This window comes from Carassius gibelio, chromosome A7 (assembly GCF_023724105.1).
Source record: "Carassius gibelio isolate Cgi1373 ecotype wild population from Czech Republic chromosome A7, carGib1.2-hapl.c, whole genome shotgun sequence".
NCBI classification, from domain to species: Eukaryota; Metazoa; Chordata; class Actinopteri; order Cypriniformes; family Cyprinidae; genus Carassius; species Carassius gibelio.
The window spans coordinates 38,991,677-39,003,934 of NC_068377.1; the positions used below are offsets into that span (position 1 = coordinate 38,991,677).

The 12,258-nt window shown below is 42.3% G+C and overlaps 1 protein-coding gene across 3 annotated transcripts in view; it reads right to left on the bottom strand.

Annotated features, from left to right (window-relative positions):
• The window catches only part of LOC128017810 (uncharacterized), a 176,432-nt gene that overhangs the window by 46,474 nt on the left and 117,700 nt on the right, over positions 1 to 12,258 (bottom strand). The window contains exon 1 of one of the 3 annotated variants that reach the window (XM_052603382.1): positions 493 to 513. The exons of the other annotated variants lie outside the window; for them this stretch is intronic. The gene's annotated coding sequence lies outside the window, so the exon portion shown is untranslated. Of the gene's footprint in view, positions 1 to 492; positions 514 to 12,258 lie in introns of those variants that run through there. 3 annotated transcript variants of the gene reach the window in all.

The window sequence follows — 12,258 nt, forward strand, 5'->3', positions numbered from 1 at the left end:
AGCGGAGTGATTATTAAATGCTCAGAGGAGAGGGAATTTGTTGTCAAAATACTCCGTCATTTTTGGTCATACAGATAAAAGTAATCAATCTTTCGACGTTTATTTGTGTGCACTCCGAATACTGCCTCTCGATATGGTGACCAATCAGAGACGTGCTTTGAGATCGTTCAAAACCTGCAGAGAAAGAGACAAAAATCAGGATTGCAAGTTTTGGATTGCAAGCATTATTTCCATGCATCACTACTAAATTACCCTTACAATTCCAGTTACAACTTAATAATGCAAACGATATATTAACAGACCCAGTCAATGAATAAACCCGACCTTGTTGCAGTCTTTATCAAAGTTTTTATGTGTTTTGCCTCCTCATGAACAATGCGATGAACCTGAACTTTACATGCTGAAACTGTGGTTTACAGCGATGATAACTAATCCATACAACTTAGTTTTAAACAGTTTTCCTAAAACAAAATAAAAATGATGTAAAACTACCCGACTGAAGTTAAAACAATAACTTATGTCAGTGTGTTAATCACTCCTCCCTCCTTTTCCTGTTCCGTTTGATGAATCACTGGGAAGAAAATAATGCACACAACAATAAAGCAGAATATAAGAATATTTCATGATGTATTGCCTTTATAAAAACAAGAACATATAACAATAGTACATTTAAATGAGTTACACTCAAGTGCAAATTTGCTCAAATAACGTTGTTACTTACTACAGTAAAGTTTAATTTAGTGTAATCTAAAAAGATTGACATCAGTACAACCTTTACCTAAAAGTATATTTCAAGTTTATTTTACTAGTACACTTAAGTAAAGTTCAAGTATATTTTATGTAGTAAGTATACAAATATCAGTGTCAGTACACTGTAAACCCTAATGTTGTCATTAATAAAGAAATCAAGTTAACATAACTTCACATTACTTATAACACCCAGTTTTGCCATCAAAACTTAAACAGATATGTTTAACTTACTCATTGGCAATACAAATCTTTTTAATTAAGATTTTAAGTGTTATAAACTCATAATTTCCATTTATTTAAATTATTCGCCACGTCTCTGTTTAAAAATGATTGGTCGCGCTTGAAATTCTGCGTTGACAACAGCGCCAATTGGCCAATATAACACAAGGCGGGAATTTTTTGTCGAATTTGCTGAAGACGCAGCACTGACTGCAGGACACAGTCATTTGCAGGACCACCTGAAAGAAGAAATAAATAATAAAGTTTAAAGTTAAATAGGTAAGTAAAGATTTAAACGCAACGCATAAGTATACACACATTCTTTTTTATTTCCTTATACGTTTTATTGTAATGTTATTTGCATGGTGAAAATACTTTACCGTTTTACTCTGGCAGCGGGCCAGCTTCAGCAGCCAGACAGACGTTAAAGCAGGTGGGAAGAGAGTCGTCGTGAAAGACCCAGAGTACGCTGGTAGGTAGAATAATGGTAAAATATATATTTAAATTGCGCTAAGTTTCCTTGGAGTATTTTCGAGTTATAAACACGTGTTACTAACTTTCTGTAAGAACATCTGAATTTCCCGTTTTCCTTCCGCAGGCGGTTATGAAGCAGACGAGGAGGGGGAAGAGTCGAGGCCACAGGAGGAACGTTACGTTGGTAAATTTTGCTTTATTGTCTGTTAAAGGTTTTATTTTATTTTTATACGAATGGACAAGGTATAAATGTGTTTAAGTTACAATCACCTAACTTCCAAACATAGCCAATGTTTTACATACTAGCGCTGTTGTTTACACTTGGCCTAAGTGTGATATTGCGGCTCGAACTTCGAGAAAAATCTATTTCCAGACACTGAAATGTCTCAGTGTAATTTGTGAAAGGACTTTCTTTCATGTGGTGTAAAATTGGGCTGCTGCGTGAATATACTGACTTGGGCCTAATCGTTTTAAGAATTTCTTTGGGCGGTATGTTCACTGAAAACCGCAGACCTTTTTCCTGCCTGCGACACATTTACAGAGATATTATTAATTAATAGTTATGTGGAATGAAATTTTATGAAATGATAGGTCTATGCAATAAACGAAACATTTATATATTACCTTTAATCCACAGCCTCTGTAAACAGAGCTAAATGCATTTACTACAGTCAGCACAAGCTGTTAAGTTATATCAAACTTTGGGAATCTTTGAAAAGTCAATCTTCCCGATTTGAGATCATGCATGTGAATGTAATTGTACTTTTTTAATAGCAGCAAGGATAGCAGCAAGTATTATTTTGATGAACAACACGACAGACGCATCTCCTCCTGACAGCCTGGAGTGCAAGCGCCCTGACACATATAATGATGTGATACAGGTGTGGTTTGTTTACAACTAGCAGGATGTCCAAAATGGTACTTGCTACTATCCTTGATGCTGCAATCTGTATAAAAAAGTAAGATTGTTCATATGTTTGATCTCAAATTGGGAAGATTGAGTTTTCACACATTGCCAAAGTTTGATATATCGCACTCCAGACTGTAGAAAATACACTCAGGGCTGTTTGTACAAGGTTAAGGTAATGTTATAAATAATGTTTCTTGCATAGACCTATCGTTTCATTTCATAAGACATAAATATATCATCAGGAACCACAAGTAATGATTTTGTTTTGCTTGTACATGTTTTTTGACCGTCAAACGGATGGTTACAGTTGACTTTCATTATATGAATAGCCAAAGACAACAGTTTCAGCTAAAATGTTCTGCTAAATAAAGTCACCCACATCTTTGATGGTAGAGTGTGAGTAAATTGACAGCAAAATTGTATTCATGAATGAAAAATCCTTTTAAATGTAAGTAAATGTAAACTGTATAAATTGCAATATAGACTTCATAGTTGATCTCTGAGTAAACGTTTAAAGGCTGTTATAATGTATTATTAGTGGTTGGATTTAATACAATTTTATTTTTTCCACACAAGCTATCAGAGCCAACTGAAGCCGAACTTTGGTGCTTCAAGGACTATGCCTTTGGTTTGGAGATGTCTCTACTTTCTTTAAGACGTGTTTGGTAAGTGTTCCAAGGAGAAAATGTGCAAAAAAAAACCCTCTATACACACTCTCACACATTCACAATCTTGGTCATTCTCTCTCTCTCTCTCACACACACACACACACACACACACACACACACTGTATCAGTCTCAATCTAAAGGTTTAATTCACTCAAATATTGAAAATTCTGTAATTCATTGACTCACCTTTATGTCATTCCATCTTCAAGACAATAGAAGACAATAGGAAAGACTTTGTTACAGTACTCTGTACTCCAGTGGTTTAACCTCAATTTTATGAAGCAAAAAGAGTGCTATGTTTGTGCAAAAAAACATAATTTACCAGTGTATTTTTGAAAATGTTTATCTGCAATGCCCGTTCATGAGAGTATCTCATATAGCACCACAATGCTTAAGTTTTGACGTAATTGTGTGAACATGCGTTGGAGATTATATTTTGCAACTAGAGTTGTACTTTTTTTTTTTTTTTTTTCACAAACAAATTACTTGCGTAGCTTCATAACACTGAGGTTAAACCACTGGAGTCACATGGATTACTTTAATGTTGTCTTTCATACCACTTTTTGGACCTTGAAAGTGGTAATTGCATTGGATCTCTAGTATGGAGGGACTGAAACCTCATGGGTTTCATTAAAAAATCTTTTTATTTAAGTTCCGAAGATGAACGTAGGTCTTTCAGATGTGCAACGACACAAGGGCGAGTAATTAATGACAAAATGTTAAATTTTGGGTGAACTAACCCTTTTAGATTGAGATTGATGCAGTGTTTGTGAGAGATCATGTGAATGTGTAATAAAAAAATTAAAATTCTGTCAGTAATTACTCACCCTCATGTTGTTCCAAAACTGTAATACTTTCGTTCCTCTTCGGAACACAAATTAAGATTTTTTTTATGAAATCTGAGAGCTGTCTCACTCCTCCATAGGTTTCTATAGTAACTGTAGCTTGCCGGCCCAAGTTAAAAACATAGTTAAAATAGTCAAATTGACTACAGAGCCTCAACCTGAAGTTTATCAAGCGATGAGAATACTTTTTGTGCGCAACAAACAAACAAAAACAACGTCTTTATTGAACTATTCATTTTCCACTTTGTTTCTCTTGAGTTCACGTAGTGTAACAGTGCAGCGCTTCTGGGTTGTACATCAGAACGTAGGCTCACTATTGGCCAGCATCACACACATGACCAGCGTGAGCCTCCGTTCTGATGTCCAACCCAGAGGCGCTGCGCTGTTACATAACGTAACGCTACGCTTAATAAACTTCAGGTTGAGCCACTGTGGTCACTTGGACTATTTTAACATGTCTTTTCAAACTTTCTGGGCTGGCAAGTTTAAATTACAGAGAAGCCTATGGAGGAGTGAGACAACTCAGATCATCAAAAATATTTTAATTTGTGTTCCGATGATGTATTACTGGGTTGGAACAACATGAGGGTGAGTAATTACTGACAGAATTTTCATTTTTTGGTGAACTAACCCTTTAAGTTGCACCGTTTTGATATGTAAATGAGCTTGCATGTATGTGAATTAAATTTTTTAATTTGTTAATGTTTTTTCTCTAGATGTCCAATGATCACAGCTCAATTCTTGATGTGCCAGTGGGGAATGTGATAGTTGAAGATTGGACAAGATGGGTCTCCCTCTTCGATTGGATTCGTAATCGAGGGAAAATTAGTGATGGACAATCTACATGACCTTCCTGAAGCAATGTGCCTTCTGTTCGGACTAATAAATGCATTGCACCTGAGTTACCCAAAGTCGCTGAGAGACACATTTGACTTCATTCAGTGGATTCTACTTTCCTTGGGGCAGAAAGACCTGCAGCCTAAAACACAGTCGTTGGCAAAACAGCTGTTTGGTTTAAATGGAGAAATTGCTTGGCGCATTTTTAATAGCAACACATTTACATTACACATGGTCCTTTGAAACACTGAGACTGTTAAAAATACGAGTTTACTCTTTTATTCATGTGTCTTTTAAAAATGAGCTTACTGTTTTGTAAAAATGTGAGCTTACTGTTATAAATATGAGCTTAAGGTTTTTTTTTTTTAATGTGAGCTTAATGTTTTGTAAAAATGTTAGCTTACTGTTAAATATGAGCTTAATTTTTTTATGTGACTTAAAAATGCAGCTTCCTGTTAAAAAAATGAGCTAATGTTTTTTTTTTTTTTTTTTTTTTATGTGCGCTTACTGTTAAAAATATGAGCTTAAAGTGCTGTTCAAGTGTCTTAATGTGACTTAAAAATATAAGCTTGATATTACCAATGTTTCTTAAATTAATGTAAATGTATAAACCAAATAAAGCTGTTTATGGAAAAAACAATATTTGTATTAAATCATTAAAACAAGTAAACCATATAAAACTCAAAAATTTAAGTTAAGTCTGTTTGCCTTTTTAAGTTATCTGTACTTGAACATTTAAGTCAATTCAATGAAGAGACCAACATTAGGTCAACTCAATTGAATTGAGTTGGCAATTTTGCCATTACTCAATTTTACTTACGCAACCACTTTCCTCAAATCATTTGAGTAGTCTCAACTTATTAGGGTTTACAGTGTAGGCCTATACTTGTAAGTGTACTATTTCAATACTCCTTGGTATTAAATTGGCCCACTTTCTAGTGTATAAAAGTATACTTTTAAGTATACTTTAAAACAGTAGTAAACTTTGAATACACTAGTTTACATATGTTTTTAGTTTGTACTGCAACTATATTAAAAGTGAACTTCTAGGTATACTAATAGTTTACTGTCAGGTGTGAAGAGAGAGGACTCAAACGCAGAGGATAAATGAAACAGTTTATTTGGTACAACCGTGAATCCAAAAATAATCCAATGTGTGAAGACACACACACACGAATAAAAACCCAAGTGTAACAACTCCAGAGCCGTCCGTACAGTCACCTGCGGACACAGGCTGTGGAGACCACCACTGGTGCAATGCCCAACGGGACGTGGAAAAACGAGACAGAGGATCTCGGGTACGCGGTACGTAAGACTCCTCTAGACGTCCTGAGCAACACTTTGGAAGACAGGTACAGTAAGGAAACAGACACACAGTACTGTCACAAAGTCAACACGAAAACTACTGACAACAAGGAACAGAAACAGCAGGGAATATAAGGGAAAATGGGAACAAGCGACAGGTGAAGGCAGTCAGCTCGTGATCTGCACACACCACCGCCGATGTATCAGCGCTGATTGCCCAGGTCACGAGCTGCAGACAGTGACAGGACACAGACAACAGGGAAGCCAATGAAGCACCCTGAACCGTGACAGTACCCCCCCCCCCCCACACACACACTGGCATCCCCGGAGGACTCACCATGACGCCGATGGAATTGGTCAATGTGAGCGCGATCCAGAATGTCACGAGCCGGAATCCAGCATCTCTCCTCCGGACCATAGCCCTCCCACTCTACCAGGTATTGATAACCTCTACCCCTCTGTCTCACATCAAGGTGCCACCATACCGTTTAAGCCGGAGACCCCTCGATGAGTCTAGGAGGCAGAGGGACAGAGGTCTGGGGCTGAAGGGGGGAGCGAATGACAGGCTTTATCTTGGAGACATGAAACAACGGGTGGATATTCTTAAACTGGGGGGGTTAAATTGAGTCAAACCGACACTGGACAGCACCTTAGAGATGGCAAATGGTCCAAGAAATTTGGGTCCCAGTTTACGTGAGGGGAGTCTGAGAGGAATGTCTTTGGAGGACAACCAGACCTTCTGACCGCACACATAATGTGCGGGCTTAGCACGGTGACGGTCCGCTGACGCCTTGTTCTTTTCACCAGTCTGAGTGACAGCTTCTCTGGTGACCCTCCACGTACAGAGGCATCTCTGAATAAACGAGTGCATGGATGGAACAACGGCATCAGATTCTTGGGAGGGGAATAAAGGTGGCTGGTAGCCTAAATAGCACTGGAAGGGAGACAAACCCGCAGATGAGACCAGGATGAAGTTATTAGCATACTCCACCATCGTTAATCTGGAACTCCAAGATGATGGTTCTGCGGACGCCACACAATGCAAGACTCTCTCCAGATCCTGGTAAGCACGCTCAGCCTGACCGTTTGTCTGCGGGTGATACCCGGAGGAAAGACTCGCAGTCGCCTCCAGCTGTCGACAGAACTCTGCCCAAAACTTAGACACAAATTGGGGACTCCTGTCAGAAACCACGTTCGCCGGGAGGCCATGAATACAGAAAACGTGATCAAGGACAATAGTCGCTGTCTCCCTTGCTGAGGGCAATTTGGGGAGGGGAATAAAATGTGCGGCCTTCGAGATCCTGTCCACTACAGTAAGGACTACCGTTTTGCCGCTAGACGGAGGTAGGCCTGTGACAAAGTACATAGCTATGTGTGACCAAGGTCTCGAAGAGACAGGCAGCGGCTGGAGTAACCCTGCTGGGGGTCGATTGGAGCCCTTCCCCGCAGCACAAACAGGACATGCCGACACGAACTGACGAGCGTCCCGCACCATGGAAGGCCACCAGAAGCGTTGCTTGATTAAACTACAGGTACAGGTAGCTCCTGGGTGGCAAGCCAGTACGGACGAGTGACCCCATTGTAGGACATTAGTTCGGACCGATTCTGGCATAAACAACAGGCTCTCCGGGCAACCCACGGGAACTGTGATGTTGCGCAGAGCAGAGCGGACTCTGGACTCCACCCCCCAGGTGACCATTGCTACTACCCGATCGGGGGACAGAATGGTCACCGGAAGGATGGATCTTGGTTCAGCCTCAAAGATCTGCGAAAGAGTGTCAGGCTTACCATTCTTGGACCCCCGATGGTAGGAGATGTTAAAATTGAACCGACTGAAGAATAGTGCCCAGCGAGCCTGTCAGGATTTCAGTCGTTTAGCGGTGTGAATATATCCTAGGTTCTTAGGATCGGTCCAAACTAAAAAAGGGACCTCCCCACCCTCTAACAATTGTTGCACTCCTCCAGCGCTAACTTAACAGCCAGTAACTCCCTATTCCCGATGTCGTAATTCCGTTCCGAGGGGGTTAAACGATGAGAAAAAATGCACAGGGATGTACTCTGTCATCCGAAGGTGACCTCTGAGACAAAATTGCCCCTGCTCCCACCTCTGACGTATCCACCTCCCCAAACAAACTGATGAGATGAATCGTGAGTTACAAGAATGGGAGCCAAAATAAAGCCACTCTTTAAATTAGAGAATGCAGCCTGAGCCTGCGGCGACCAGCAGAAACGTCTACAAGTGGAGGTGAGATCCAGTCAGAGGAGAGGCGACCTGGCTAAAATTCCGAATGAACCGCCTAGGTGATAAGCACCTCCCACGAAGAAGAACCCCATCCCAGCCGGAGAGGAAGAGGGCCGGATGATGCCAGCTGCCTGAGAATCATTGATGTACTTCTCCATGGCCTCCCTCTCAGGCCCGGAAAGAGAGTAAAGGTGCCCCCTAGGTGGACAAGTGCCAGGCAACAGATCTATCGCACAGTCGTATGGGTGGTGCGGAGGAAGAGATGAAGCTCTGGACTTACTGAAAACCGATGGCAAGTCATGGTAAGCCTCCGGTACATTCGCCAGGCTCACTGGCTCCTCCTGTAACACAGAACGAGACAAAACAGGGCCCAAACATTGAGATAAACAAAAAGAGCTCCATGCCAAAACAGAATTAAGAGTCCAGTCAATGTGTGGGTTATGCTTGACCAATCATGTGTGTCCTAACACTAATGGAGCGGAGGGAGAATGAATGAGGAGAAAACAAATCTCCTCAGCATGGTTTTCCCAAGAGGGTGAGAGTGATAAACTTGGTGGAGTATGTAATACTAGTGAGATGGGTGCCGCACGAGTCCTGGCTGAAATGGGCTCGGCCAGTGGAACAGATGGAATACCTAATCGGGCAGCCAGCTCATTGTCCATAAAATCACCCCTCTGCTCCAGAATCAATTAAAGCAGACACCTGATGAATAGTCTTATTAAATTGTAATGAAGCCTGGAGGATGGAACGACCACCAGAGGGCAGCAATGTATTAGTGAAGCTCACTGTATGCCCCTCCTTGGACGAAAAGCATCGCCCCTTCACTGGACACAAGGCCGCCACATGCCCCGCCCCCCCACAGTAAAGACACAGACTGAGACGATGGCGCCTCTCGGTGATCGTCAGCCGGGCTCTCCCGATCTGCATGGGCTCCTCCTCAGGCATGATGAGACGCTGAGAAGTAGCATCACCCGCCGCTCCAGCGACCAGGTCAGAGAAGAGCTCGCGAGAGACCACGCCCCTCCGATGCCGGGGCCGGAGAGCTATCCGGTTGTCAATGCGGATGGCAAGGTCGACTAAGCCGTCAAGGCTGGGAGGCAGTTTGAGGGATTATATCACGTCCTTGATGTAGTCAACCAACCCGTGAAGAAAGTGATCCCACTGCGCTTTAGCATTCCAACCACATGACGCAGCGAGAGTGCGGAAATCGATGGAGTAATCCAACACTGACCGACCTCCCTGTTGCAGCAAAGATAACGCCCGCACCGCCTCTGTCCCAAGCGTGGAGCGATCGAACACCTTGCGGAGGTCCTCCGAAAACTCCTTAAATTAGCTGCAACACTGATGTTCATCGTCCCACATGGCCATTCCCCATTCTCTCGCTCGTCCGATTAAAAGCGTGATGCTGAATGCCACTCTAGATCGCTCCATGGGAAAACAGGAGGGCTGGAGTGAAAATGTCAGTGAACATTGTTACAAAAATGAACGGCATGAGTTCGGGTTCGAACCGAGGCTGTAAAAACAGGAGTCGCAGGAGGAATAATCTGAAGCCGATCAAGCCGTTCAGTGAGCTGGGTCAGTTGCAGTGGCAGCTCCGAAAACGCGTGACGTGAAGAAGTGATCTCCTGCTGTCTACCCAGCAGCGTGCCTTGCTGTCTGAGGATTCGGAGGACATCAGTCTCCTCTGCTGAGTGCATGATGGTCAGTAGATTATATCAGGCGTGAAGAGAGAGGACTCAAATGCAGAGGATAAATGAAACAGTTTATTTGGTACAACCGTGAATCCAATAATAATCCAATGTGTGAAGACACACACACGAACAAAAACCCAAGTGTAACAACTCTAGACCATCCGTATAGTCACCTGCGGACACAGGCTGTGGAGACCACCACTGGTGCAATGCCCAACTGGACGTGGAAAAACGAGACAGAGGATCTCGATTACGCGGCCAACGTAAGACTCCTCATCTAGACGTCCTGAGCAACACAGTGGAAAACAGGTAAGGAAACAGACACACAGTACTGTCACAAAGTCAACACGAAATCTACTGACAACAAGGGACAGACACAGCAGGGAATATAAGGGAAAATGGGAACAAGCGACAGGTGAGGGCAATCAGCTCGTGATCTGCACACACCAGCGCCGATGTATCAGCGCTGATTGCCCAGGTCATGTGCTGCAGACAATGACAGGACACAGACAACAGGGAAGCCGATGAAGCACCCTGAACCGTGAGAGTTTACTATCTGAAAACGTGTAGCATTTTAGTACACTTTGAAGTATAGACGGTTTCATCGGGCCCACGCGCCTGGACCTAAGTTAACTTCCGGTCTGTTGGCTGCAGTGCCTTGCCTTCTACAAACGCAGTTAAAGTTAAGGTGATGAGTAGACTGAAGTTTGGCTCAGGTGGTTGTGCTGCGGGGTGTGTTTCCCATACATTTATTTTATTTTTGGAGACTCGCCACAATTTTAAAACTGATCGATTTTCAAAAAGGTTTCGTTGAATAAACATGAGTAACGTTACGTACTGCACTTTTATTAATAATAATTCCTTACATTTATATGTTTAAATATCAAAAAGAGGCACAGGTGTTTTTATATCGCTGTATTTCTGAAGGAAGACTTGCATGTTATATGCCTGATAAAGCAGCGTGTGAGCGTAGCTCTGCTTTGTTTACAGCTGTTACTGGGGAAACCTCTATTTATCGCGCTTTATGTCTATGCTTTAAAACATCTCCTGCTGGCAAATAATGAATTTGCATATTCATTAAGTCCGCCTGATCCACGCAGCAAACATATTTTGTTTGTTATCAAAAAATATCTACTCTAGAGGGACTTGGCTGTTGTTATTTATTCTATTTGGAAGTCTACCGGAAGTTAAGTTAGGTCCACAATACGGGCACGCGCAGTAACGTTTGTTTATATTGTTGCCGTTGAAACCGTCTATAGTCTCAGTAAAGTACTAGTTGAGTAGTTTTATGCTGCAAGCATAGACATACTATGGTGAGGGATCGCCCATGAAACAGTGTGTTTTTCCTACTATGGGAAATTACATAGGGATTTTGTATTGAACATAACTCAGGATCACAGTGCCATAGAGACAAGGGGGTGGGCTCATTTTAACCAGGTAACCAATCAGACTCTCAGGATCATTATGAGGCTATCAAGCCACGCCCTAGAAACCATATAGAGCGCCTTGGTAACAAGCTCCATAGACATCCATTGAAGATTATCAAAATAATATATTTGGATAGAAGTGTCATAGAAACATGAGGGTGGGCTTGTTTGACTCGGGGCAGCAAACGGGCAATCACGAATCACCTTCAAGACTTCATAGCCACGCCCTAGCAACCATTTAGAGCACCCTAGCAACATAAAGCATAGAGGGATATCTTCAAATCTGAACATCATAAAGGCATGGGGGTTGGTTTATTTCATTCATGCTGGCAAGCAGCCTTTGGAGTATCATCATTGGCATCTGCTAAGCCACTCCCTAGCAACCAAACAGAGTACCCTAGCAACCGTTTTGCATGACCTATATCTCTGCATCAGAACATCGTACAGACATGGCTGTTGTTTTTTTTTGACTCATGCTAGCAAACTGGACTTCCAACATGCTAGTCATGCTACCAGGGAATAGCTACATGCTAATAGTGATTAGCTAAGTGCTCAAATGGGCTAAGAACTCTATAAAAACTACACAGTGACCATCTGTGACAACTATCAACCACCAAGTAACATCATAGCAACCACCCAGGATACCATAGCAACTGCCTAGCAACCAGCCAAAACACCCTAGCAACCACCTAGCAACACCTTATCAACCACCCCAAGTACCTTAGCAACTGCCTACCAACCACCTAGCAACCACCCAGGTTACCATAGCAACGACCTAGCAACCACCCATGTTACCATAGCAACCACCCTAGCAACCACCCGGGTACCCTAGCAACCACATAGCAACCATAATGGGGACCCTAGCAACCGCCCTAGCAAACCACCCCGG